Source organism: Tiliqua scincoides, chromosome 2 (genome assembly GCF_035046505.1).
Source record: "Tiliqua scincoides isolate rTilSci1 chromosome 2, rTilSci1.hap2, whole genome shotgun sequence".
Taxonomy (NCBI): Eukaryota; Metazoa; Chordata; class Lepidosauria; order Squamata; family Scincidae; genus Tiliqua; species Tiliqua scincoides.
In genome coordinates, this window is record NC_089822.1 from 26,556,286 (window position 1) to 26,580,187 (window position 23,902).

Genomic DNA, 23,902 nt, shown 5'->3' on the forward strand with positions numbered 1-23,902 from the left:
CAGTGGACTACTAGAGCAAGGAATTTTGTTAAAAATAATCTTTAATTCTCATGCATGAGTATTACAACCATCATGAACATGATAGCCATCTTAGGGTGTGTTCTTGCACTGTCAATCAAAAGATCACTGTTATTTGGAAACAGTTTCTTTATACCTCTGAAATCATGGGCCATTGGCAAACGCTGTTAGCTGATGCCTAGGATTTACCTGCTCGCATATTGTATTTTATGAGAGTTCTGAGCCTTCTTCAGTCTAGTTAGCTGTGCATTTAATTGCATAACTTGTCCTAAGCAGGGCTTAGATTTAATTATAAAGGGTATGCATGTGTGAAAGAGAGCAAAACCAGCAGTATCTATGGTATTCACATAAATGCATCTACAGGAGCAGCTGGAGCACATTGTACGATGCAGGTTTTGAATGTCTGATCAAATCCTTAAGCAGCAGATGTTTTAATAGGCCTTATATTAATAATATTAACTTTGAAGTGAAGTGATTTAAAGGAGAGTTGAGGTATATATTGAGTGCTGGCTGATATATTGTGCACAGTGATTGATTTGGTCAGTGGGTTGCAGCAGTGAGACCCCACTTAATTCTTGGGGAAAATCCTTGCAAGAAATTAGGGTTGGAAATACATCCTATCAAAAAGTGTTTCCTGTTGGGGAACCCTGATTCCTTGGTTGAAAACATGGGAAAGAACTCCCCTGTGGAAGTTGGAGTGGGGAATCATATGATATGGCAGTGCATGAGTGCAAGAGACTAGCATGGCTTACCACTATGATGAAAGCCCTGGATTACAGAGAGCATTCTTCTCTTGTTTGCTTCCTTGCCCCTTATCAGGGGCTCCCTAGCTGAAAATATGCCATGTCCGCCACAGTTAAGGAAACATGGCAACTTGGCAACACATGTGTGACCAGGGTGCACATGTGTGACCAGGGTGCACAAATGTGACCACGGTCAGTGCTATCATTACAACAACTAGGCAGCTGCCTAGGGTGCAGACCTTGAGGGCACAGCACTGACCTTTGAGGTGCACAGTTTTATACAGGTTAGTTTTTTAACCCATGTAAAAATGCAACTGCAAAAATGCAATAATTTTTTTTAAATTTAAGATCAATACCACAACATATGTAAAACATGTCATGTGTGTGAATTCACTAGAGAAGTCAATGATGTTAGGAATTGTTAATGAAACAAGGGGCAAGCAAAGAATGCATTGGCTTGATACCATCAAAACAGATACAAGATAAATGTCCAACAGTTGACAGGGTAGCTTGGAAGACTCTTGCCTATAAAGTTGCCGAGAGTTGGAAATGACTGAATGGATAAAACACACACAAAAAACATTCAGGCAATTTTCACAATGGAGAGAAGTGAAAAGCAGTGTGCCCCAAGGATCTGTCCTGGGACTGGTGCTTTTCAACCTCTTCATAAATGACCTGGAGACAGGGGTGAGCAGGGAGGTGGCTAAGTTTACAGACAACACCAAACTTTCCGAGTGGTGAAGACCAGAAGTGATTGTAAGGAGCTCCAGAAGGATCTCTCCAGACTGGCAGAATGGGCAGCAAAATGGCAGATGCACTTCAATGTCAGTAAGTGTAAGGTCATGCACATTAGGGCAAAAAATCAAAACTTTACACCTGGAGTATTGTGTCCAGTTCTGGTCACCGCATCTCAAAAAAGACATAGTGGAAACAGAAAAGGCACAAAAGAGAGCGACTAAGATGATTACTGGGTTGGGGCACCTTCCTTATGACGAAAGGCTACGGCATTTGGGCCTCTTCAGCCTAGAAAAGAGGCACCTGAGGGGGGACATGATTGAGACATACAAAATTATGCATGGGAAGTATAAAGTGGATACAGAGATGCTCTTTACACTCTCACAGAACACCAGAAACAGGGGACATCCACTAAAATTGAGTGTTAGGAGAGTTAGAACAGACAAAAGAAAATATTTCTTTACTCAGCATGTGGTTGGTCTGTGGAACTCCTTGCCACAGAATGTGGTGATGGCGTCTGGCCTGGACGCCTTTAAAAGGGGATTGGACAAGTTTCTGGAGGAAAAATCCATTACGGGTTACAAGCCATGATGTGTATGTGCAACCTCCTGATTTTAGAAATGGGCTATGTCAGATGCAAGGGAGGGCACCAGGATGCAGGTCTCTTGTTATCTGGTGTGCTCCCTGGGGCATTTGGTGGGCCGCTGTGAGATACAGGAAGCTGGACTAGATGAGCCTATGGCCTGATCCAGTGGGGCTGTTCTTATGTTCTTATGTTTCTGTAGATCAGGTATCCGTGAATTCAATTATCCGTGGATTAGGGGGCCCTACATCCCCTGTGTTGTTTCCATTACCTTAGTTTTTGTGTACTCGCACTAGTGTTTCTTCCTTAAACCAAGTGAAATGGTTGCTGAAATGGAAAGAGACTGAACCAGCCTGCACGCTAGATGGAGCTTAACTGAACATTAACAGGAAGTGCTTCCTGTTAACATTGAGTTAGTCTCCTTCAGAGGCATAATGCACTGCCCTTTCAAGGAGAATCTCAACAGAAGGAAGGGGGGCGCAAAGCCACCACCTCCTTCTGGAGAGAAGTGACTGCCTTATGTCGCTTCTGATACAAGGCAGTCACTTCTGAGTTCTCCCAGAAGGAGGATGCTCACTGTGGCTGCTTCTCGCCCCCTCAAGGGGGCCCACCACAGGAAAACTAATTGAATTCAATGGAAATTACTCCTAATTAGACATGCATAGGATTCTGCTGCCAGTGTCTTATATAAAGCTGTAGCACCACACCCTTGGGTGTCTCCTTGGGTGTCTGGCACCAGCTCGACCTGATTCTCACCAGACGCTCCAGCCTTCCCAGCATCAAGATCACACGCAGCTATCAGGGTGCTGCCTGTGACACTGACCACTCCCTGGTGTGCAGCAGAGTGAAACTGCAAACAAAGCGACTGTATTACACGAAAAAGGAAGGATGACCCCTCATTGATACCAGCAAGACTCGGGATCAGAGAAAAGTGGAGGAATTTGCACGAGCGCTTGAGGAATCTCTTCCAGGCCTGGCTGACGCAAACGCATCCAACAGATGGGAACATTTCAAGAATGCCGTTTACAACACCGCCTTGTCCATATTTGGCAAGAAGACCAACAAGACGGCAGACTGGTTTGAAGCCCACTCTGAGGAGCTGACACCAGTCATTGAGGAAAAGAGGAGAGCTCAAGCAGCATACAAGGCCTGTCCCAGTGAGCGCAACCTGCAGGTCCTCTGAGCTGATCGCAGCAAAGTCCAGCAGACTGCCAGGAGATGTGCTAACGACTACTGGCTTCAGCTCTGCTCCCAGATACAGATAGCAGTTGACACAGGCAACATCAAGGAGATGTATGATGGTATCAAGCAGGCCCTAGGTCCAACGCAGAAGAAAATTGCCCCTCTGAAGTCTACCACAGGCGAGGTCATCCAGGATCGGGCGCAGCAGATGGAACACTGGGTGCAGCACTACTCTGAGCTATATTCCAGAGAAAATGTAGTCACCGAAGAAGCGTTGAACAACATTGAGTGCCTGCCTTTGCTGGAGGAGCTTGACAGTGAACCATCCCTAGAAGAACTTCACGTGGCACTGGACTCCCTTGCCTTTGGCAAGGCACCTGGAAAAGACAGCATCCCTGCTGAAGTCCTAAAGTGCTGCAAAGAGATCATCGTCACTGAGCTGCATGAAATCCTCTGTCTCTGCTGGAGAGAAGGTGGAGTACCTCAAGACATGAGGGATGCAAACATCATCACACTGTACAAGAACAAAGGTGACAGGGGTGACTGCAACAACTACCATGGCATCTCTCTCCTTAGCCTTGTAGGAAAGTTGTTTGCCCGAGTTGCACTAAAGAGGCTCCAGGTACTTGCAGAGAGCATTTATCCAGAATCACAGTGCGGATTCCGAGCCAGCAGGTCCATCACTGATATGGTATTCTCCCTTAGACAACTGCAGGAGAAATGCAGGGAACAACGACAGCCACTCTTTATAGCCTTCATAGATCTCACAAAGGCTTTCGACCTGGTTAGCAGGGATGGCCTCTTCAAGATTCTCCCCAAGATTGGATGTCCACCCAGGCTCCTCAGCATCATCAGATCCTTCCACAAGGACATGAAGGGCACTGTTGTCTTCGATGGCTCCACATCAGACACCTTTGACATCCAAAGCGGCGTGAAGCAGGGCTGTGTTCTTGCACCAACCTTGTTTGGGATCTTCTTCGCTGTCCTGCTGAAGCAGGCCTTTGGAACTGCAACAGAAGGCATCTATGTATCTCCGGACCAGATCAGACGGAAAGCTCTTCAACCTCTCCAGACTGAGAGCAAAGTCCAAAGTCCAGCTGAAATGTCTGCGTGACTTCCTCTTTGCCGACGATGCAGCTGTCACTACCCACTCTGCCAAAGATCTCCAGCAGCTCATGGATCGTTTTAGCAAGGCCTACCAAGATTTTGGACTGACAATCAGCCTAAAGAAGACACAGGTCATGGTTCAGGATGTGGACTCACCTCCCTGCATTACAGTCTCTGCGCATGAACTGGAGGTTGTCCATGGCTTTGTGTACCTTGGCTCAACTATCTCCGACACTCTTTCTCTCGATACTGAGCTAAACAAACGCATCGGTAAAGCAGCTACCACATTTTCCAGACTCACAAAGAGAGTCTGGTCCAACAAGAAGCTGACGGAACATACCAAGATCCAGGTCTACAGAGCTTGCGTTCTGAGTACACTTCTGTACTGCAGCGAGTCATGGACTCTCCACTCACAACAGGAAAGGAAACTGAACGCTTTCCACATGCGCTGCCTCCGATGCATTCTCGGCATCACCTGGCAGGACAAAGTTCCTAACAACACAGTCCTGGAACGTGCTGGAATCCCTAGCATGTATGCACTGCTGAAACAGAGACGCCTGCGTTGGCTCGGTCATGTCCTGAGAATGGATGATGGCTGGATCCCAAAGGATCTCCTCTATAGAGAACTCGTGCAAGGAAAGCGCCCTACAGGTAGACCACAGCTGCGATACAAGGACATCTGCAAGAGGGATCAGAAGGCTTTAGGAATGGACCTCAACAAGTGGGAAACCCTGGCCTCTGAGCGGCCTGCTTGGAGGCAGGCTGTGCAGCATAGCCTTTCCCAGTTTGAAGAGACACTTTGCCAACAGTCTGAGGCAAAGAGGCAAAGAAGGAAGGCCCATAGCCAGGGAGACAGACCAGGGACAGACTGCACTTGCTCCAGGTGTGGAAGGGATTGTCACTCCTGGATTGGTCTTTTCAGCCACACTAGACACTGTGCCAGAACCACCTTTCAGAGCGCAATACCATAGTCTATCCAGACTGAAGGTTGCCAATACAATACAACGGCACCACACCCACAAGCAAGTGTGTGGAGCAGCAAAAGTTACTGGTATCACTAATCCCATCTTAGAATTTCAAACAAAAATAAATATAATTTGAGGAGGGTATAATTCTGTGAAGTGTTTCCCTACAATTATATGTAAGGATGAAAGGTATATTCTATCAGCCTCGTTTTTAATGTAAGGCTGTGATCCTAAGCATGCTGATTTCAGTGTAAACAAAAAAAATTAGACTAAAGTTGCAGTCTTGTAAGCACTTCCATGGGAATAAGACCCATTGTATTTGATGGGGCTTTCTTCTGAGTAGGTATGCATGGGATTACACTGTAAGACTCCTTCCATGAGTCACTTTCTTACAGTTGCGACTTGGCAACTATATTTTTATTTTATTTTCTTCTTCCTACAAGATTCTACATCCTAGCAATACAGTACTCACTTGTTACCCTAATCTCTGCTTTCCTGCTTTTAGGTAGCAGCTTATTTCAGGAAGTAGCCTTTAAACCGATTATGGCATGTATTATTTTGGTAATCAGGTTGCTGCTAAATACAAACTTAGCAAGCTGTGAAATGAACTGATACAAAACTCAGTATATATTTTCAACAGGGTTGTGATAATAAGTTGTTACATTATATTAATAGCAGAGTTAAAAAAATGGAGTATGGACAGTTGTGCTCCATGGTTCAAAAAGATAAATTTTTGCTTGGTGCTCTCTTATTCATATCCTGTCTTATTCTGGGTCCCCTTTATTCAGAGGGGAAAGAGTGATCCAGCACAGCAGGTGCAGAAACATAGCAAGGTGCAAGTACCAGATAATTTGTCTGGCAAAGATCAAGTGCTGATGGGATGAGTAAGAGCAGAATTCGGAAACAATTAAATGTCAACAACCAGTGGTTCAGTCTGAGGCAGCAAGGCACATGAACAAATCAGGGAGTAATGGCAAAGGCCGCTGGTGAAGAATGCTAAAGCAGAAATCAGCAATAGCCTGTTGCTCAGACAAAGCTGTCCCATATATGTATGTTTGCAGCAGGGCAAGATCCTATCAGCTTTCCATGGGGTCATCTAGCCTGTCACTGTGGGACTGGAACAGAGCCTCCTTAAGGCAAATACTTGAGTGTGCCTGGGAAAGTTGGCTGTCTGAAAAGAGCATCAGACCCCAGAGGCCAGGGCTTCCGTTTTAAGTTCCACCATCTCTGACAAAACATAATGTTTTGCATTTCTTGTACACAAACAAATTTTTACTGATATGGGTTATGCTATTCTGATGGAGGTTGGGCCAGTTCTCAGGGTCAGGAGAATGTCCTGAAATAACTCTGCTTTCCCAGGAACAGGAAGTGGAAACAGAGCAACAATTTTTTATCCTGAAAAAGGGGACTTTCTCCTCCAGTCCATTCTATTTATATAACTGCAGATATAAGGTTCTTTGGTTTAAGCTCCCTCAAGCTAAATACAGAGCAAATGAGAAAAAAGCAAACAGTGCTTTCAGTCCCTCCCACTTCCATCAGTAACCATAAATACCTGCCCCACCCCCAGCTTGCTGTGGGACTGGAGAAAAAAATCCATGATGAGTATTCCAACTCATATTAAGTGTCTGTTCTATTCATGCTGATTGGTCATGCTTTAATTTGTTTCTCTCACTATTTGTTATACAGTCACATTTTTCTTTCTTGTTCCATTGGCTTATATAAGAACCGTGTATATACTGGAGCTTAGGGTTGCTTTTTTGGGTTGTCATTCTTTTCCCACTTCCTGTCTCAACGAAAGATTACTTCTTACTTGTTTCAGGATGCCTTCCTGTTCCTGGGTAGAATGGAGATTTATCTGTGAGAGAACAAAGTCTTCATAATATCCCAGTTCCATTTTATAAATCAGAAGTCTTAGCGCCGACTGCCACTGCCTCAGTGCTGGCAGACCCTCCTCCCTAGGTGCAGCTTTATGGCAAGTTATCAACACCCAGCTCCAGTGCTGAGCAGCAGTGCTGTACTCCAAGCCCTCAGAATTGGGCTTTTAGTCTTTCCACAGCTTACATTGGGGAGAGGATGTAGATTGGTAGAAGAGCGCATGTTTTGTGTACACAAGGTTGCAGCTTCAAGTAGGATAGAGGAAAAATTCCTGTCTGAAACCCAGGAGAGCCTCTGCCAAGTTAGCATTAACAATACTGAGGGTGCAATCCTGAAATGCCCTTCACTTGGGCCAGCGCAAGGCTTGGCTGGGCCGATGCAAGCCTCTGAGGTAGGCGGCGGGCAGGGAGGAGGCAGGAAAGAGGCATTCCTGGGCAGGGAAGAGCAGGTAGTGGGTGGCCTCGGGGGCGGGCGGGGAGCAGGAGGCGGGGCTGCGATCCGGTAGTTATGCTGGATCTGAACCCCCGTTCCCAGGGAGAATGGAGCGGCTCCAAGCCGCTCCACTCTCTTCGGACTTGTGCCACTTCAAGAGGTGGCACAAGTCCAAGGAAAACCATAGGGGCCAGCGGTCCTTACCCAGAGGTAAGCAGAAATGTTTCCCCTTAACTCTGACTGAGCCGCTTATGTCCTTGAGCCGCTGAGCCTCTTGGCTTGCCTGTTCCAGCGCAGGATAGGCTTGCACCCTGAGCTCAATAGACCAACATTCTGACTCTGTATAAGGTGGCTTCCTATGTCTTAAATTTCTTAAATTTAAATGAAATTTAGCACATATCTAAATTTTTATCTAAGTCTTAAATTTAGCACATATATTGTTTTCCCAAAATTGTCCATTTCCAAATGTTTTTAATGGAAACATTTGGAAAAAAGAAAATTGCAAGCAGATCTGAAACTCAAAGAAACACATAAGTTTAAAGTTGGATGAAGATGATGATGATGTTAAGAATTGTATTAAAAACTATTGAAGGAATAAGAACTGAAAAAAGCAGTTTGGGATCAGAACTCAAGGCATTAAATTACTGTGCTACAGCTCAAACTCTGAAGGAAGCAATGCCTGCTTCCTGTACTTTCAGAGTGCTAGCAAGCTGGAGCGGGCAAGTTGTTCAATGGAAAAAAATCATTAAATGGTCGCTGCCAAGGAATGATCATATGCAAGGTGTCATGATCAAAAATAAAACAGAAGTATGAGCCCATGGTGGCAGTGGTGAACTTATGATACATGTTAGAACATAAGAACATAAGATCAGCCCCACTGGATCAGGCCAGAGGCCCATCTAGTCCAGCTTCCTGTATCTCACAGCAGCCCACCAAATGCCCCAGGGAGCACACCAGACAACAAGAGACCTCATCCTGGTGCCCTCCCTTGCATCTGGCATTCTGACATAACCCATTTCTAAAATCAGGAGGTTGCGCATACACATCATGGCTTGTACCCCATAATGGATTTTTCCTCCAGAAACTTGTCCAATCCCCTTTTAAAGGCATCCAGGCTAGACGCCATCACCACATCCTGTGGCAAGGAGTTCCACAGACCAACCACACGCTGAGTAAAGAAATATTTTCTTTTGTCTGTTAGCAAAAGCCAGAGAGAACTTCAAATGGGGAACTGGGAAGACAGCAACTGGCAGGGAGAAGCTTCTAAGGAATGTTAAAGTGAATGTTATGTGTATGTGAAAAACAAAAAAATGCACAATGAAGGCTGGAAGAAGTGGAAAGCTGCAAAAGGGCACTCTGTACATGCATCCTTTACCAATTCTCAGTATTCAAGCTGGAAGATTGGTGGAAAGCAAATGCCTCAGTGGTATCCTGCAAAGTAAATCCAAGCTGCTAAATCTAAGAAGAATTTCTGAACATCTGTGCTTTGACCTAACCCTATTAAATATTTGCAGTTTTAAAATTCAGTTATTTCCATAGTGTCAAGGCTGATTTACAATGCAGACTTCATTGTTGTTCCCTTAAATGCACCAAGTATGTTACAGAAAACATATTTCCATATAATATTGGCTGCAAGTCTCTAAGGACCCTGTATACTTGAATGCTATGGGCCCCTTTCTCTGTGAGCTGCAGTTAGTTTGATGGGAGGAATTCAGCAGCTGCTGCTGCTCTTTCTTGAACCACTTTATCCATTAATAAATGGCAGATGCTTGGAATTTCCTGATCTAGCCCCTGGAGTCTTTTGAATGGGACGCTGGTTGTCACCTTCCTTCTCACCCAACTTCCTTGCTACTAAATCCAACAAGGCAGGCTTTGAAAGGTGAGCAGGAAAGAATAAAGAATTGCCAACATCCTCCTCTGCTTGTCCATGACCCTTTTAAGGTCTGGTCAGATGGGGAGCTTCTTTTGCTCCTGATCCAACCCTTGCAAGCTTTGAAAAGGATATGTGGTGAGGAGAGGAGGATGTTGGCAGCTTCTCCTTCTTGCCCCATGTTTCTTTCAAAGCCTGTGAGGGTCAAATCAGGAACTTGTCGTCTCTGTATATCCCACCAAGGCCCAGGTCCATTGTCTATTGCCACCCCACCAAGCCAACATGTGCCACCAGCTGTCTGTTGGTGTCACAGACTGTCAAACAGTAGGTTATGCTACCAGATATTATATCTTTTTAAAAAAATGAATCAGTGTGTTTTGTGTGCACGCCAAAGCACATACTGCAGTAGTCAGCCCAAGTTTATCATATTTCTGTACTGTAGATTTAATTTCACATGCCACAATGTGTGAATCTACCAGACCTGCATTATCTGGTATCTGCGTTTTGTAAAGATGCTCCATAGCAGGAATGTAATATCAAGGTGGTGTTTTGTTTTTTTAACAGCAGGGGGCACCAGATTTCCTCTAGCTACAAAACAATGAAAACTAAACTTTTATGAAGGAACATCACATGGTATAGTGTGGTGCATTATGTTTTTGGAATGTTCTGTAGATTAAAATAGTAACTGTGCTTATGTCTGGTAATTATAAGTTTTAAGCATAACAGTGGTGCTTGTTACTACTACTATAGCTTACAGTCTGCCAGCATTTGTATAATAAACTGTCTCCTGTAGCTGATTTTATTATATATGCATATTAAAAATTGCCAGTCTGATAGATGTGATATATGGCTGCCATCTCTCAGCCAAAGAACTTTCTTTTCCACCTTTTAAAAATTGGTATCAATTGGTTTTAGTAGTAAGAGGTGCATCTGTCTTTGTTTAGGATTCAGAAATTCCTGAGAGAGAGTAACTGTAAATGATAAGGCAGTGAAAATACTTTATTTTAGCTGTTACTGTTTTGGTATTTGAATTTCTCCTTAGTCATTAATTCCACTAGTACAGTTTCTATTTTCTTAACTTTATTAATGCAAAGGAATATAGACAGCTGAACGTATGATATATTCTGTCATAATATATTTTATACTGTAGTTAAAAGGCAGAAAAAATCTTTCATACTGAATATCTTATCCTGCAAAATTTATTCAACATGCTGTTACAAGACCCTTGCGCTGGCCCAAGACAGTCGCGAAAGTGCCATAAAGCACTTTCACACCAACTTAAGAGGAGGGAGGCCAGCACACTAATGGGGCCTGACATGGGCCCCAATCCACTAGCACAACAGTAAACCTGTGCTGGCCAAGCTCACTGGTGCAGGGGTCTGGGGGGCATGAAGAGGACAGGAGGAAGGCGTTCTGGGGTGGGGGAAAGGTGGGCGGTGGGCAAGCTCATGGGCAGGTGGGTGGTAAGCAAGGGGCAGGGCCAGGATCAGCACTTATGCTGGATCCTATACTCATTCCTGGACAACCTGGGCTTGCAATTCTTCTTGCCCTGGTCTGCACAACTTTCTGCCCCAATCCTGCCTTGGATGCAGGGCCAGCATGCCTGCTCCAGGGCAAGTTAGGATTGGACTGCCCTTTTCATACAATGAAGTTATTTCATAGAAAGCATCAGAATTATGACTTATTAAATAGAAGGTGTGTATTTGGTTCAAATTAGGGCAGGTGATTCATGGACAGCCATCTGCTTTGTCTGCAGAAGGTCCCAGGTTCAACTCCTGCCACTTCCAGGTTGGGCAGAGAATTACTCCTGTCTGAAACCCTAGAGAGCCACTGGCTGTCAGCATTAGCAACATCTAGGTGGATCAATCAACTAGTATTAGATAGTTTAGTGTGCAATCAAAACTAGTGATGTCTGCTATCCTGGTGCGCGGTCTTGATTATGAAAGTAATATGTATTAAAACATTCCTTTTGGTTTTTAAATCACAAGGTTTCATTCTGCTTGTGTCATTGGCTTGTTTTTATAGACTAGTCATTTATTAGTAATAGTAATTACAGCTCTTTAGCTGGTGCAAGTTTGAGGAGAGAAAGGGGGTGTGTCAAAAGGTGAGGAAGGAAAAATTATCTGCTGCAAGTTATCCGCACCAAGTGCCACCACCTCACACCATGCATCCTACCCTCCCCTCATTCCGACTTCCACCCACCCCGTTCCACTCCCGCCACTAACTTACTGTCATCAGTGAGTGCTCTGGCATCCTCCATCATGCAGCGGGCCACTGTGGCTTCGCCTCCAGTGGTGGCTTCGTGCAATGCCAGATTTTACAACTGTCATAAGGCTATCTATGTTGATGGAACACTAGTTTTACCGATGGATCGGCCCAATACGTTTGGGCCATTAGTGAAAGGTAGCGATGAAACACATCAGGGAGTCTTGGGCAACCCTAGTATAAGGCTATTGGTTGCTGTCCTTGCCAAAGCACAGAACCTCAACCAATATCCAAGACTATCTGATATGTTTCATCACTGTGTTCTGAGACCTAAAGAAGGGTTGGAGCAGAAACCCCTTTCAGATAAACTTCTGTTTTCAAAGACTTTAGTAAATATCATCTACATTTGTTCAGATTACCTGAGCAAATGTGAGGACTAATAAGTTTGTGTTTTAACTGAAAAAGCATTCCAAATAACCTGTTTGCAGCACTGGGAGTGTGTTCATTTGTAGCATAATTGCTGCCCAAATACATTCTCCGCTAATTTATGCTGTAATATTCATGTACGGTTTCATTAGTCATGAACATTTAAATACTGTCTTTGTTCCTGATGTAAGGAAAAGCAAGGATAAATCACCCAACAACTAAAGACTAGATGGAGCAGAGAAATCCTCAGCTTCCTGCATAGAGGCTTTAGTGAGGGGGCCAAATGGGTCTTCTAGTACAGAGAATACTTAGTCTGTGCATAGCCATGGTGAAAACCCCATTGCCTGTTCCAGTAGTTAAACTTCATGGGTTGGAAGAACACAGAAAAATAACTTCCCCAGATCATCTCAGAGAACAGACAGATTTATGGGGAGAGAAGGTAATTCTTTAGACCAGTGTTTCTCAAATTGTGGGTCGGGAGCCAATTTCAGGTAGGTCCCCATTCATTTCAATATTTTATTTTTAATATAACAGACTTGATGCTACCATGGTATGTGACTGCATTTGGGGAATTGTGACAGACCTGTACTTAGCTTGTTAACTCTGCTTGTTCTTTTAACAATGATAGTCAATGGGACTTACTCCTGGATAAGTGTGGGTAGGATTGCAGCCTAGAATTGTTAAAAATTTTCCTGCTAGATGACGTCACTTCTGGTCATGGCATCACTTCCAGTGGGTCCTGACAGATTCTCATTCTAAAAAGTGGGTCCCGTTGCTAAATGTGTGAGAACCACTGCTTTAGACCTTCCAGTCCTAATCCCTGCTTCAGTTCGCCAAAAAGTTCAACTTTTCTCAGCCTGAAAAGACCAAACAAGAAGTTTGGTGGTGGTGGTTGTTTCTTTCTCACCTCCCACCCAGTACTGGTCTTTTCCCCCCAGATTCTTTATTTGCAGTGCAAAGTATTGGATGCTCAAAGAAATTTCTAAAACTGAGGATAAGCCAGAACCACATGAGGATGCAATTCAGAAAGCAACAGTTATCAAGAGGCAGCAGGCTGGCATACCAGCTCAGGAGTGAAACAAAGTGAATGGCATTTATTATGCAAAAAAACACAAAGTCAGAAGCTGGGCAGTGTTTTCATTGGGATGTGCTGCTAGCTTTTGAGCATGTATGTGGGGGGGGGGGAGGGATTTTAGAGAATAAATATTTGTTGAGGAAATCAGTTCCAACTCAGGAGTCCAGAGGTTAGTCTCAAGATTTCCCGAAAATCATGGGAATGGTGAGGTGCACTGGCAAGAAAATAGATGCAACATACAGACTTTTTCTGCACTCACTGTGGCATTTCAGAGGATCTAGGATTCAACTCTCAACTCCTAGGAATGTCACTAGATATTTATTACTTAAGTATAGTTACAGTAAATTGCTTCAGAGGTGGTCTGGGGCTTTTCTCTGCCCAGGGCCACTTCTGTCTTTGCCACTCCCCCCCAGGCCGTGACCCAGAAGTAATTGTGGTGATGTTATCATCTCTGCAACTATTTCCATGTGACTACCTTCTCCGTTTCCCCTTTGAAAAAAGGGGGAAGGAAGGAGGCAGTCTAGGCTTCGATGGAGCATTTTGCGCTACTTCTAGGCAGCACAAAAGGCTCCTTTGGAGCATTTTGGTGCAGCTAGAAGCAGCACCCAGAAGGCATGTACCGCCTGCCTCCTGGAAACAGTGCTCACCTCTGTCCTGGGTGCTGCTTCCAATGGCGTCAAAAAGCTCTGGTTGAGCATTTTGTGCCACTTAGAAGTGACACGAAAGGCTCAATCAGAGCCAGATGTGGCACACACCTCCTCCAAAATTGGAGGAGGTGTGAACCACTTCCTGCCACTCTGAGGGCTGCTCTCCTTCCCTTTAAAAAAAAGGGGAAGAGAGGAGGGCGGCCCTCAGAGTGGTGCAGAACCACAAAGACAGTGACTGTGTCCTGCAGCCACTCTTGGCACAGTTCTCAGCATAACCAGGGGGGCGTGGGTCACAGTGCTGCCTCCCCAAGCCAGTTCCTCAGCTGCCTCAGTTCAGCGTGGGGGGCATTTGCACCCCTTGCCCCCCCCCCAGTACACCACTGCATTGTTTCTTCCAGGAATTACCTAAAGAGGTGGTGCAGATCCAAGCAGCTTGATACTAGGCCAACCCACCTGGGAGGGGGATTAGGATCTGGCCTAAGTGCTTGGTCTGTCCACCGCCCACCCTCCCCCTGCCCTGGAACGTCCCCCCCACTGCCCTCTCCCCGCCCTCCCCAGCCCCCGCATCAGCCAAGGTGTGCCAGCACAAACATACAGGGTGGTGGTGCACAGGCAGCCCATGGTAGCACAAAAGTACCTTATAACACTTTTGCAACACCTCTGGGCTCATCTGTTACTGGTCTGTTTAAAAAAAATTCTCAAACATCCTAAAGGCTGCAATCCTATCCACACTTGAGAGGTATGTTTATCAAATCCACAGTATCTTGCTCACAGTTGCACCTGCAAGCAAAAGCTTGGAAAAGTGCTCATTGACTTCTTTTTGAGTTAGCCAATATGTAAAATTACAGATACACATATCAACACAAATATTTTGGACTGGATTATAAAGATATCAAAGGACTCCCTTTGACTTTTGAAATATGGGGTTGGAAAAAAGTGAGCCATATGGGATGACACTACTGTATTTAGATATGGTTCAACATACTGGAGAATTACACATTTCTTCTCATTTAAAGTAAAAAATAATGTGATGCATAGTATGTAACCTTTTGCTAGAGGCTCTCTGCTCAAGCTTTGTGTGCCATTTTTTCCACTTTTATTATTTTAATGATGTTTTTATTTTTATTTTAAAAACCAGTATTTTATTTACAAATGAGAATGTATTCTGTGTTCTTTATTTACAACACACTGCATATTATATGTTGTATGTTACATATATACTGTACCTGACATGTAGTCTGTAAACAGGCTATTTAAGTTATGCACTTTTAGTTTTGCTTCCTGTTTTTGATGCGGGGGAACTCCCTTCCATTTACTTATAAAACCAGACATTTTTGTTTTGCTGTTTTGTAAGATGTGTATATAGCAGATTTGATGCTTAAATCTTAAAGACTTAGATCATATGCTTTACTGTTGAATAATGCTACACTAAAACATATCAAAATTAGTAACAAGTTAACTATAATTAGGACCCTTCATTAATAGATACATTGGTTGTTCCATTTATTCAGTATCATTTTTCAACACACAGCCTTTTCCCATAGTATGTGTTTGTTTTTCCTAGGAATAGTGGTTTGCCGAAAAATGTGGCCCGTGACAGTGTGCCTCGTTAAAATGACAAGGAATGCACAATTAGTACATTCCCCCACCAAACAGTGATATTAGGTTCTGCTGTATAGATAATTACAGCAGTGCTATAATTGCAGTTACAAGAATTCATGCAACTGGAAGTAAAACAGTGGGCAGGAAACGAGTCCTGACTCCTGCCACATTGTTCACATTTTTATTTTCTATAAACCTTATCAGACCATGGGCACAATCCTGCCCTTCACTTGGACTGGCGCAACTCGCCAGGAGGGTTGGTGCTGGCCTCCTCAGGAGTCGGCTAGGCCAGCGTGCAGATGCGCGCTGGCCTGTGGAAGCTGGAACAAGCCTCTGCGCCAATGGAGTCACCAAGCCTTACGTTGGCCCAGATGGGTCAACACAAGGCTCGGAGGTAGGTGGGGAGGGGGCAGGGAGGAGGTGGGAGGGAGGCATTCCTGGGCTGGGGGAGGCAGATGGGGAGCAGCCCCAGGGGTGGGCGGGCGGGGGAGATCGGGAGGCGGTGCTGGGAGATCAGAGCAGCTTGAAGCCACTCCACTCTCCTCAGACCTGTGCCACCTCAAGAAGAAACCCATGGGGCAAGAACCCTTGCCCAGAGGTAAGGAGGTAAAATGCCTCTCCCCCCCCCCCAATGGTGCAGTCACAGAAAAAGTGTGCACTGTATCCAGCGGGGGGGGGGGGTTGATAAGGAGGCTTTAGAGGGGAAAGGGGATTTAAATCCCCTTACCTCTCCTCAGTTCTCCTGCCCTGCAGTGGGTTTCCTTGGCCCAGTACCAGCTCCTTAGCTGGTGCAAGAGTGAGGAGAGAAAGGGGGCAGGGAGACTGCCATAAGGGAGGATAGGATCTGGCACACATGATGGATTGCGAATGCACAGTCCCAACAGTAGCTGTAGGTAAATAATCCAGTTTTCATTGCTCCATTTATCCAGTTACTGTTTTGAGGACATAATTGTATGTGTTTAAATTGTATTGGCAACCTTCAGTCTTGAAAGACTATGGTATCGCGCTCTGAAAGGTGGTTCTGGCACAGCGTCTAGTGTGGCTGAAAAGGCCAATCCGGGAGTGACAATCCCTTCCACACCGGGAGCAAGTGCAGTCTGTCCCTGGTCTGTCTCCCTGGCTATGGGCGTTCCTTCTTTGCCTCTTTGCCTCAGACTGCTGGCAAAGTGTCTCTTCAAACTGGGAAAGGCTATGCTGCACAGCCTGCCTCCAAGCGGGCCGCTCAGAGGCCAGGGTTTCCCACTTGTTGAGGTCCGTCCCTAAGGCCTTCAGATCCCTCTTGCAGATGTCCTTGTATCGCAGCTGTGGTCTACCTGTAGGGCGCTTTCCTTGCACAAGTTCTCCATAGAGGAGATCCTTTGGGATCCGGCCATCATCCATTCTCAGGACATGACCGAGCCAACGCAGGCGTCTCTGTTTCAGCAGTGCATACATTCTAGGGATTCCAGCACGTTCCAGGACTGTGTTGTTAGGAACTTTGTCCTGCCAGGTGATTCCGAGAATACGCCGGAGGCAGCGCATGTGGAAAGCGTTCAGTTTCCTTTCCTGTTGTGAGTGGAGAGTCCATGACTCGCTGCAGTACAGAAGTGTACTCAGGACACAAGCTCTGTAGACCTGGATCTTGGTATGTTCTGTCAGCTTCTTGTTGGACCAGACTCTCTTTGTGAGTCTGGAAAACGTGGTAGCTGCTTTACCGATGCGTTTGTTTAGCTCAGTATCGAGAGAAAGAGTGTCGGAGATAGTTGAGCCAAGATACACAAAGTCATGGACAACCTCCATTTCATGCGCAGAGATTGTAATGCAGGGAGGTGAGTCCACATCCTGAACCATGACCTGTGTTTTCTTTAGGCTGATCGTCAGTCCAAAATCTTGGCAGGCCTTGCTAAAACGATCCATGAGCTGCTGGAGATCTTTGGCAGAGTGGGTAAAGAGGAGAGCTCAAGCAGCACGCAAGGCCTTTCCCAGTGTTTAAATTAGCACTGAGAAAAGTTGTTTCCTTTTGTGTGATGTCCAAGGAGCCAATCGCTGCATCCAGTTAGCCCCAACACTGGCAGCCAGAGAAACTCTGCCGGGGTGAATTGAGTTGTGGGGGCAGGTTTAGGGCCAATAAGCAACCAGTGCTGGGGGCAATCCCCTGTCAGCCATTAGGAATAAATAACACAGCCACAGGTACCTCTTCAAGCATGGGGAGATGCCCCAAGAACACAACACACACACACACACACACACACACACACACACAGGAGACATGTGGATGTAACACTGTTGATGCACATGCATCACGCCAACATCATACTGATACAACAATGTCTGGACACTTCTCCATGGGTGTTGAGTTGTGTTATGGTTCACATGAACACTGTGGACATTGCTGGGAAGAGCCGCACCAGCATTATTGGGAGGGCTGCAATGGCATGGCATTGTCTGAACAGACTAGGATATGCTGGATGTCATGCTGTGCGACATTGGCGCAGTGTCCAAACAGGATTGGGCCTTAACTAATTGAATGGGTCTGCTAATGTGCACATGAACAGGAATCCAGATTAGCAACAAAAGCAATTATACAATGCAGGTTAAATAACTTCTTGCTGACAACAGAAGTTAAATCCTGTTACACATTTGTTAAACTGGCATTCAGTTTTAATATGACCATAGGCTATCATACAAAGCAGTAGTGCAAGCACAAATTTTATCAGGAAATTACTGAATTAAAAACGTTCTCATTTTGTACTTTCCTTTGTTAGCAGCCACAGTTGCCTTTTTATGTTTTTTTTATTCTGAAGAAAAAAAATTTATATTTCTTTTGCGCTCTTCTTGCTAAACAGGAATTAGCTGCATATTTTCAAATCCTACTGTTTTTAGAGTTATAAGGATTCTTTTTCCCCTTGAGCTGAGTTGAAAGCTGTTGTATTGATTGTGGTGGTTGGGAGTCATCTGATAAATTATTGATCTAGCTTTATTTGGCAGGTATGAGTTTTCAGTGGATCTCTGTGTACACCTTGCCATAGAGCTGCTGCTTTCGTTTTAAAGACACAATAGCATGAATGAATATTGTATGTAATATCTGCATAAATGAATATCGACTAAAAGCAGAGTGTAATCCCCAGCCAAAACCACTTACTTGCAAAACAACAGTTGCATGGAAAGCAGACCTTTTATTAGTATGCATCTAAAATCCCCTACTTAAAATAAGGCCTTGAAGTGGTCACAGATGCATTGGTTGCCACCCAACCATCTGAGGCACTCAAAAGAAGGCTGAGACTACACACACAGCAGAATGGGGTACTAGACTAGCCTGTACCACTTCAGACTACCGGTAGGTAATGCCCCTTTTGAATGTTGACCCAAATAAACTCTTTGCTTTCAGGTAATAGGACCACTACTTGGGAACTACTCCCAACATTGGCTGCTGTTGGGGGGGGATGTAGTTGAGACCCTTCCCACTCCCTTCCCTCTTCAGTGCCCAATAGAGGATATTCCCAGAGGCCCTCTAGGGAGAACCCAATTCTCCTTAGAGAACCTCATTGGCTGCTGCAGGGCATATGGCAGCCTAAAAGCCCATTTTGAAACTATAGAATCCCATGGTAATTCAACATTTTCAAGATTGATTTTTATGCAGCTGTGAATTTTGCAAAGAGCAACCATAAGGTAGGTTGGTGGGAACCCTACTGGAGTTTTGGCTCCCAGCACATGTCCAGGTAGGACCACCTTTGGATACTGGTACTGATGCATCTTATTCTGTCACAACAACTCCTCTTTCTCCTGTTTCATTGTGGATGTATACACTTGGCCAAAGAAATTCTCATTTAAGCTTTTATTTAGTTCTTAAAATTTATTTATTTATTTAATATTTACCCTGCTTTTCTCCCCGATGGGCACCCAGAGTGCACCCAAAGTGGCTTACAAAAATATAAGATGTATAAAACAATTCATAAACAATTAAATCTAAATCACCTACAGGCATCACCACATAATAAAAAAGTAAAACAGCACTGCATATAATACTGCAGAACATTTAATACTAAAATGACCATATTAAAATCATAAGACTAATCTAAAAATAAGTTTTGTAGCTATTACTCAGAATTTGTTTTAGATAAATACTTAGAAAGTAATATTTCTAAGGAGGGAGCAGTTTGTAAACTAAAAGGAAGGAAATTCCATACAGTTGGTACAACTTTATTTCCTACTGCCACTTTATTTCCTACTGCCACTCCTCCCACCTCCATATGTGGCAGCACATGTAAAAGGGCTGTCTCTGATTGCCAGAGGCAAGCCAGATTATATGGAAGAATTCGGTCTTTCAGATACACTGGCTACAAGCTGTATGTCTTTAAAGTCAAGATTAGAACTTTGAATTGGGTCTGGAAATGAACCAGCAGACAGTGCAGTCCAACAGTCAAAACACCAACCTCCAGTGAGCTGCCGTGTTCTGCACTATTCAGTTTTTGAACTGCAAGGGTAACTCCACATAAACACAGTAGTCTAATCTTGGGCATGGATCACCATGGGCAGGTTTGAACAATCTAAAATGGCCACAGTACACCATCAGCTAGTCCATTAGTTCCACAGTCCATTAATCCATCAGTTCAGTTCAGTTTCCTTCCTTCCTCCAAGCTTTCCTCCCCCTACTACCCACACCTCTTTTCCTGCTTGTCTGCCAGAGCAAGGGGCTACTGTTGACACCACACCCTATCTCCTCAAGGGATCTTGCACATTTCCATTACACCATTGCAGGTCTTTAACATCACTACAAAGCTCTTTCTTGTTCCAGACTAGCTGGAGCTCTGAACACTAGCGCTTATCTTGGGAGTTTGGGATATGCTGTAGCATTTTGTTGCAAGTCCCATTCATATTTCTCTTCATGTTGTACAGCCAGAGCAGTATGAGGAGACTTTAGGTATTTCAATACCTTTCCCATCTTTTGAAATCTGTTACTATATACTTTGCTCTCCAATCTTCAGGGAATCCTGGAGACTTCCAAAAAGGGAGTTTCTGCCTCTCTTGGAAAGGGGAACACAGAGATGTGTGACCCTTATTCGCCTCACAGTTTTTTTTGTTTGGTTCTAAGTTACGTTTTTGAATTTTGTCCTTATTCAAGGCACATTGGTCAGTTTTGTCTCTGTTCTAGCACAGAGCCTAATAATAACCAGTAGTATCTGTCTGCAAAGCACCCACAAAACCCTGATGTTCCTTCATTCACCTTTTGGAAATTACTGAGCATTCACACCTGTCTGAGCAACTTGAGAAGGCTATTTACATGGCTCTTTCTTGAATGCATCATGTTAATTTGCTTGCTGTAATAGAATATTGCTACTTCCCTAGATAACTGTAAACAGCTTCATTGAGAACTTCATTCCCAGAGGTTTTTATTCTGAAAAATGTAATCTTTGAACAGCAATTATCAGGGACCAAGTGATGTCAGTTGCCACGTTAGATGTGTTTTCTAATAAGTGACATCCCAAGTAGGACATGGCGTGATCTGGAGGGATTAGGAAAGTTGCATATAAAAAGTGTTCAAGTGATTCTGCAGTTAACCATTTTGATGGTTCTGAATGTCATCAGAAATTTTGCTAAATATGCAAACAGAGCTATCTTCAGATAGTTGTGAGCAGCGTCTTTCCCATTCATCACAATGAGGCCATGAACAGCATAGCGCTGTGAGAAGTGTAGGCTTAATCAGAAAAACTCTTTGAAGACAATGCCAGTGTACTCAGAATACTCACAGGGAGAACACAGGGTTTGTCAATTTGTCCTACAGTCAGTGCAATCCTAACCCTCCCGCTCTGGAGCCGGCACAAATCCCTTGTGCCAGCTCCCAGTCATCAGAAATGTGCCGTAAAGCACGTTTGCGATGACTCAGGAGTAGAATAGTTCAGCACATGGACGTGCGCTGGCCTCGCAGACTCTTCTGCAGGCCTCCTTGCATCTCAGAACTGCTGTCAAACAGAATCACGACCCACTTCCAGTTGTTGTTCAACTAGGAAAAAGGTTCAGTAAGAACCCCAAATGTGGTTGAATTGTTATATTCAACTAATTTCAAATTATTTTTGATGGAATAATTCTAAATTTTTTTAGACAGTACAGTGACATTCCTTTATTTTATTTCTTTATAATGCCCTTTATTTTACTTCCTGAAAAAAATATAGCAACAGAAAAGTTTGCAGCAGAATTGCCATCACAAATAATTGGTGATGGGCAGAAACTTCTTAGCATAATTCAGATTGATGTCGGCTGTATTTTCCCCAAACCAGAAGACAGCTCATATTCTTCCAAACCTGGTTTCAAATTTGGAAACCACATCACTTTCATAGTTACTTAGGGAACATAATGGGACTACATGCTACCCCCACCCCAACAGGCATCCCCAAGCCCCTGTGAGCCCCAAACCACCCATTGATAAATCTTTGGTCATTGCTGTATTGATTCTTTCCCTTCACCTGAAGCTTTTCTGGTGACAACAACTGAGAGGCCTCCATTGCTCCCTGGTACCAGCAACATTCAGGCATAACAAGGTGCCTTGGATGTGTAGTGTTAAGGTGCAAAAGAAATGACAACATACTTCCCTGTCCCAAAGGGGTTCACAGTCTAAAAAAGAAAAAAAATCATAAGGGAGATACCAGCAAACAGCCACTGGAAAAAATGCTGTGCTGGGAAGGATGGGGACAGTCGGTCTCCCCCTACTAAACATAAAAGAACCATTGCTTTAAAAATGGCCTCTTTGCCCAATTAGCAAGGCTAATTAATATAAATTAATTAGTGTCTTATTTCTAATAAGACACAAAACAAAAAAGCAAGAACTTGAATAGAATAGATAAAATAAACAGAACTTTCAAGTGAAATTTCTGTCATTATAAATCGTTTTTGATATAATAACGTAATACTTATTTTTCTTTAGCCAATTAAAATTTATCACTGGCTTGAAAATTGCATTTAATGGTCTAAAAGGCTTCCTTCATCTGACTTTTCAGTGTTAGTTAAATTTTTTGCGTGTGCTTTGTGAGGAACTTTGAGTAAAGATGCTGTGCTGGAACACTGTAGAGCAGGGGTGTCCAAACTTTTTGGCAGGAGGACCACAATATCTCTCTGACACTGTATTGGGGGCCAGGAAAAAAAATGCAGGAGTTCTAACAGTTGACCCTTATACTGACAGCAGTCATGTCAGGCCAGTGTGGCTCCAGCAAGTGACCAGCGAGCCAGAGGCTCATTGGAGACTGGGAACTCCTTTTGGGCAGGATTGGGAGTCCCTGAGGGCCACAAATGACCCCTGGGCCGGGGTTTGGGCACACCTGCTGTAGAGAATCCCATTAGCATGTGTTATGAGGAATAAGCATTATGAGGAACAAGATAAATAAGAATTTTTTCTTATAAATATTCTGTCATTTGACTAGTTTATAATAGCATTTATTTAGAACCTTATAGTTTAAAATGCTTTACATAATTATCTGAATAATCTTGATCACAAAGATGTAAATTAAACCATTATCAAATTGTTATTCCCATAGTTTGCCAAAGTTCACTTACTGACTTTGAGACAAAGATGAGAATTGCACTTGGGACATCTAGGACACAATTGTAACTAACTTTCCAGCACTGGCATAGCTGTGCTTGTGCTGCATCCTGCAGTTAGGGGGCAGTCATGGAGGCCTCTCCCTCCACAAGCCTAACCTGGATCTACCGTACCCACCCCCCCATGACTGCTATTTAGCTCAGAAAACCTAAGCACATCAGGCCAAACACATTTATTAGCATATTGTGTAGTTCGGCCCACAGCTGCTATCCTACAGTAGCTCTATTTGTTTATAATGAATATTGCTTTATGGATCATTCATTTTGAGTACCATAAATAGAGAGCACTCACTTTAAATGTAAATGTTGTGCTTTAGAAGATACTGGTTTTTTTGTGGTTCTTCCCATGAGCAATTTATCTCTTCCAACCTGAAGCGGAACAGCCTGAGACATGGCTCTTTGCAATTCATAGCTCCAAAGAGCTTCTTAACCTACTTTGTTCTCCTTGATGTTTTTGACTTCTGTTTTGTATTTTAGTGAGAGGCCAGATAGGAAGGTAGTGCAAGTGAATTATTAATGTAATACAAATATGGAAGCTTTGACCTCTTTGGCTAGCTGTGATCTATGAAGTTGAAGCATAAATTTGCCAGGAGCCTAAAACAATAAAGTTCTGCACTAAATACCAAACTTCAGCCTGAGGGCACAGAAGACTCAAAGGACCTCCTGTCCTGATTAGGAAGAAAGGCCATCTCTTTATCTAGTAAAAAGATTTTGATTCTTTATGTCTTCTGGTCCAGTCAAATGCCTTTCTGATTCCTTTACAATTGCTTGTTTCTCTTTGCTGTGCTTTTATGGAATTACTATGTAAACTGTACCTGTCTTTTGTAACCTTGCATACTAAGAGTGCGAGCAACCCCAATCCTAAACT

At 43.9% G+C, this 23,902-nt stretch overlaps 1 protein-coding gene across 3 annotated transcripts in view; it reads left to right on the plus strand.

Annotated features, from left to right (window-relative positions):
- Nucleotides 1-23,902, plus strand: part of RNF180 (ring finger protein 180) — a 64,194-nt gene that overhangs the window by 16,511 nt on the left and 23,781 nt on the right. The gene's annotated exons all lie outside the window — the stretch shown is intronic.